Source organism: Saccopteryx leptura, chromosome 1, assembly GCF_036850995.1.
Source record: "Saccopteryx leptura isolate mSacLep1 chromosome 1, mSacLep1_pri_phased_curated, whole genome shotgun sequence".
In the NCBI taxonomy this organism is placed as follows: domain Eukaryota; kingdom Metazoa; phylum Chordata; class Mammalia; order Chiroptera; family Emballonuridae; genus Saccopteryx; species Saccopteryx leptura.
This window is the reverse complement of record NC_089503.1, coordinates 303521067-303527210: the sequence shown is the minus strand read 5'-3', so window position 1 is coordinate 303527210 and position 6144 is coordinate 303521067.

Sequence of the window (6144 nt, the reverse complement as noted above, 5' to 3'; positions counted from 1 at the left end):
CTAAAGTTGCCAATGATTTAAAAATATCAGAAAATATAAAAGAGGAAGAGGAGAAACATACCCAAAAAATTCATGATTGGATAGAAATTGTTGGATCATTAGTTCAGTTTCTGACATGAAATTTCTCTTTCTGATTCCTATTCATTCTGAAATGCAATAATAAAAATTTTATATACCCTAAGAGAAATTTATATGTAGGCCGTAATTAATTTAAGTACTCACTAGCAAATCCTTACATTGAATTTTATATGTTTAATCCATGTGTTGAACAGTATCCTAGGAAGTGAGCAAAAGTCTGATTGAATAGATATGGCCTATAAAATATGTTAATATAGTAAATCACTTAAAGACCCATGGACATGGTTCAGAAATGTGATTGTGAAATGGAAGGTTCTAGAATTTATCCAAAAAGTAGTTAAAGATCCTTTTTTTATTTTTTAGTGAGAGAGAGAAACAGAGACACAGACACAGAGAAACATAGACATACTGAGAGGGAGAGAGATGAGAAGCATCAACTCATAGCTTGCAGCAGTGTAATTGTTCTTGATTGCTTCTCATAAGTGCTTTGATTGGGGGGGGGTGCTTCAGCCAACCCAGTGACCCCTTGCTCAAGCCTTGGGCACAAGCCAGCAACCTTGGGCTCAAGCCAGCAACCTTGAACTTCAAGGACTTTTGGGCTCAAGCCAACAACCATGAAGTCATGTCTATGATCCCACGCTCAAGTCAGCAACCCTGTGCTCAAGCTGATGATCCCATGCTCAAGCTGGTGAGTCTGCACCAAAGCCAGATGAGCCAGTGCCCAAACTGGCAACCTCAGGATTTCAAACCTGGGTTCTCAGAATCCCATGTCGATGCTCTATCTACTGTGGCACCACCTGGTCAGGTTAGTTAAACATTCTTAATGCATCAAGACCAGTATTGAGCAGAACTTAGTAAAAATCTTATAAGCTTCCTGATTAGATGAGAGAAAGCTTGAAGTTATATAACATCAAAGGCAGGCATCATGAATTACTTGTCATTACTCAAGGGCTTGAGAATCTTACTTAACATGAAGTCTCTAGAATGTAGACCTTTCTACTAACATCAAAAACATCTCCACATTCTCACATGACAGTCTTGAATATATGAAAAAAAAATCTACTATGAATAAATAAATATTGAGCTCAACAAGCTTTTTAAATAGTTATACTTAATCATGAAATAGATATTGAAAGCAATTAAAAACCCAGTGGCCCTGGCCAGTGGCTCACTGGATAAAGCATTAGCCCAGCGTATGGATGTCCTGGGTTTGATTCCTAGTTAGGGCACACAGGAGAAGTGACCATCTGCTTCTCACTCCTTCCCACTCCCCCTTCTCACCCTCTTCCTCTCCCACAGCCAGTGGCTCAATTTGTTCAAACGTTGGACCTGGGTGCCGAGAATAGCTCAGTTAATCCAAGCACATTGTCCTCAAGTGCTAAAAATAGCTCAATACTTAAGCATTGGCCCTAGACCAGGTTGCCAAGTGGATCCCAGTTGGAGCACATGCAAGAGTCTGCTTCACTACCTCCACTCCTCTCACTGAAAAAAATTAATTAAATTGAAAAATAAAACTCAGAAAATCATGCCTAGGGTTGGTTTGAGATGCAACTAGTCATACATAAAAGGAGAAGTGATTATAAAATATCATCATCTGTTTCCAGGTTCCCTGGAAAATGAAGAAACACAAACTAAGGATTGAGTCACTTGCTGGTACTGTAAAAAAGAAAAACATTCTCTTTAACAATGTACAGAAAAAAACAATTTAAAGACTTCTTTGCTTCCTTGTTAATCTCCTAATCATGTTCTGATCCTGACCATTGGCAACCATTTGCTCTACTATCTTTGCTTTTTTCCATTCTTTTGTTCTATATAAATTTCTAGATTGCTACTAGCAAACTTCTGAATGGTAGTAATAAAATAATAAATGAGAAACACACCAAAATTAAATATCAAATATAATAAAACAAAATTTTATAGGGAGAACGGCAAATTGGAGCAAAAGCCAAATGGTGAATAAGTTTAGGTCAGATGTACAAAAAAATTTAGAGTATTTGAGTCTGGCTAGAAACTAATGCAAAAATTAATAATAAAGAAGATAATAACTAGTATTGATTGAATACCAAATCATATTCTATTAGACAAAGTGAATATTTTTCTGTTCTGGGTTGAACAATTTTAAAGGAGCTATTTGAAAAAAAAATCCATTCCCAAGAAAGCAGCATTGGGTTGCCATTTTTGAAAATTAGTGTTCATACAAACAACTATATGCCAACAAATTAGATAGTCTGGCAGAAATGGATAAGTTTCTAGAAACACACTATACATTCTTTCAAAACTAAATCAAGAAGAAACAAAAAACTGAACAGACCAATTACAACCAACAAAATTGAAGCACTAGTACAATAACTCCCAACAAACAAAATTCCTGGACTGGGTGGCTTCCCAGGCAGATTTTATCAAACATTCAAAGAATAAGTAGCATATATCCTTCTCAAACTATTACAAAACATCCAAGAGGAGAGAAGATTCTCAAGCTCATTTTACAAAACCAGCATTATCTTAATTCTAAACCAGATAAAGATAATACAAAGAAATAAAATTATAAGTCAATATGATAAAAATATATGCAAAAAATTCTAAACACAGTATTATCAAACCAAATAAAATACATTAAAAAGATAATACATTAAACCAATTAAGGTTAATTCCAAGGGCACAGGATGGTTCAACATGCACAAATCAATAAATGTGATACATCACATTAACAAAATAAAGGGCAAAGACATATGACCATATCAATAAATGCAGGAAAAGCACTTGACAAGATATAACATCATTTATAATTCAAATGCTCAATAGAATGGGCATAGAAGGAAAGTACTTCAACAGAACAGAAACCATTTATGTCAAACTGTCACTAGTATGTATGATATATTATACTAAATGGTTGCAAGCTGAAAGCATTTTCTCTAAGATTAGGAACAAGAAAGGATGCTCACTCTCACCACTGTTATTCAACATAGAGCTGGAAGTCCTAGCCAGAGTAATCAGGCAGGAGAAAGAAATGAAAAGTATCCAAATTGGGAATTAAGAAGTAAAATTGCGGCCCTGGCTGGTTGGCTCAGAGGTAGATCGTCGCCCTGGCGTGAGGGAGACCCGGGTTCAATTCCCAGCCAGGGCACATAGGAGAAGCGCCCATTTGCTTCTCCACCCCCACCCCCTCCTTCCTCTCTGTCTCTCTCTTCCCCTCCCGCAGCCAAGGCTCCATTGGAGCAAAGATGGCCCAGGTGCTGGGGATGGCTCCTTGGCCTCTGCCCCAGGTGCTAGAGTGGCTCTGGTCACGGCAGAGTGACGCCCTGGAGGGGCAGATCATCGCCCTCTGGTGGGCAGAGCGTCGCCCCTGGTGGGCGTGCCGGGTGGATCCTGGTTGGGCGCATGCGGGAGTCTGTCTGACTGTCTCTCCCCGTTTCCAGCTTCAGAAGAAAAAAAAAAGAAGAAGTAAAATTGCCATTTTTTGCAAATGACATGAGTTTTATACAGAAAACATTGAGACTCATCAAACAGCTATTAGAAATAATAAAAAAAATGCAGTAATGTTGCAAGATACAAAAATCAATGTACAAAAATCCATTGTGTTCCACCGTGGCTGGGTAGCTCAGTTGTTGGAGCATTGTCCCAGAATGTCAAAGTTGTGGGTTTGACCCACAGCCAAGGTACATGCAGAAATCAACAAGTGAGTGCATGAATTGGTGGAATATTCTCTCCCTATCTCTCTATCTAAAATCAATTTTAAAAAAACTTTAAAAAATCTCTTGTGGTTTGACCCATGATGGCACAGGAGATAGAGCATCAATCTGGAATGCTGAAGTCACCAGTTCCAAGCCCTGGCTTGCCCAATGAAGACACATATGAGAAACAATTATGAGTTGATGCTTCCCGATCCTCCCTCCCTTTCTTTCTCTCGCCTCTCTCTGAAAATCAATGAAATATATTTTTTAAAATTGTGTTCCTATCAATTAGTGATAAAATTCTAGAAAAAAAACAATTCTAATTGCAACAAAAACAATAAAATGCCTAGGAATCAACTTAACAAAGGATGTGAAGGACCTGTTCACTGAAAACTACAAGACATTATTGAAAGAAATTGAAGAAAACATAAAGCAATGGAAAGGTATTCTGTGTTCACGAATTATAAAAGAATTAACATAGTTAAAATGCCCATATTAGCCAACTCAATTTGCAGATTTAATGCAATCTTTTTCAAAATCTCAATGGCATTTCTCAAAAAAAATAGAACAAAAAAATTAATAAATTTCCATAGAACCACAAAAGACCCTAAATAGCCACAGCAATCCTGGGATGGGAGGAGGGTGGAGCTGGAACCACCACACTCCCCAACTGCAAATTATACTACAAAGTTACAATAATCAAGACAATATAGTATTGACAGAAAAACAGACACAGAAATATGAAACAGAATTAGCACTTTGGAATACAGTATGATGGTTTCGTATAAAACTAAAATACTTTTACCTGGCAATGCAATAATCACACACCTTGGTATTTACCCAAAATGAGTTGAGAATTTTTGCCACACAATAGCAGTTTTCTTCATAATGGCAAAAACTTAAGAGTAACCAAGATGTCCTTCAGTGGGTGAATGGATAAATATTCTGTGGCACATATAGACAATGCACGATTGCTCAGTGCTAAAAAGAACTGACTTATCAAGCCACAGATAGACATGGAGGGATTTTAAATGTTTATTACATAGTAAAAGAAGCCTTTCTGAAAAGGCTACATACTGTATCATTCCAATTATATAACATTCTGGAAAAGGCAAGAAAGTGATCAATGTTTGCAGGGGGAGGTGGAGAGAGATGAACTCGCAGAGCACAGAGGATTTTCAGTGCAGTGCAAATACTCTGTACAGTATGAGATTTTAATGTTAAATACATGTCATTAATCATTTCATTTGTTCAAACTCACTGAAGGTACAACATCAAGAGTGAACCCTAATGTATACATGGGCTTTGGGTTACTACGACACGCCAATGTAGATTCATCACTGGTGTACAATGTACCATTCTTATGAGTGATGTTGATATAGGGGGAAGATATGTTTATATGGATGCAAGGGACATATGGCAACTCTCTGTATCTCCCACTCAATTTGTTACTGGAGCAAGTTGGGGTTTGAGTTGCCTAACGCCACAGAGCCAATACACAGAAATGAGGAACAAGTAGAATATGAGTGTCTTTAATCAAATTGCCAGCAACCTGAGAAGGCAGTGAACTTCAGGTCCAAAGAACTGCCTTAATATCCTCAGTTTTCAGGCCTCTTTTATAGGGTGACCAGGGTTAGTTAGGGATGGGAAATGAATGTGCCTATGTGACCTTTCTCAGGTCCAGATTCTACTCTCCAGTAGCCTCTGGCATGTTTTTCCATCCTCTGAGATAAGATTTCTAGCCTTGTTACTTTTCTCAAGGACTAGAATCAAGTCCAAGTGCTCCGTAGTCAGGGCTGTGGACTCCTGAGTTTCGTCTGGTTTTCAAGGCCTGATAACCTGGCTAGAGAAGCAGTTCAGCTGGCATCCCTATGACAGGAAAAAAAAAAAGCACTCAAAGAATTCTACAGTATAGCGTGTAAGAATAGTATATTGAAAATATAACTATTGACTGTCTTAATCTCTGAGTTTTTCCCCACATAATTCCCAGGGGAATACATGAAATATAAGCTTTTCACCACATTTCATAGAGAATGGATAAATCAAGAGAGAATAAAAAGCAAATGTACTCATTAACTGTTTCCTAAACCTTACATAATTTCCTGTTGATTACAACTAAAAGCTACTATTACTGAAGCCAAATTTCTAACTGTTGGGTTCCCCTCTCCAGTTTTCTTGGGTAAGCACAGGAGTCTGGGTTTGAGGAGGCTGTGCTGTACTAGTGTTAGAGGCTCCATTTCCCTGCGACTTAATGCCCCGGGCTAGAGGGGAGTAAGCGGTGGCAGTGCAGGAGCTACTGTGACCTCAGGCAGCCCACAGGGAAGGAGCCTGAGAGACCTCTGAGTAATCTGGGCCTTTGTTTTCTTCCTGTGCAGTGGCATCGCCTGCCATGAAG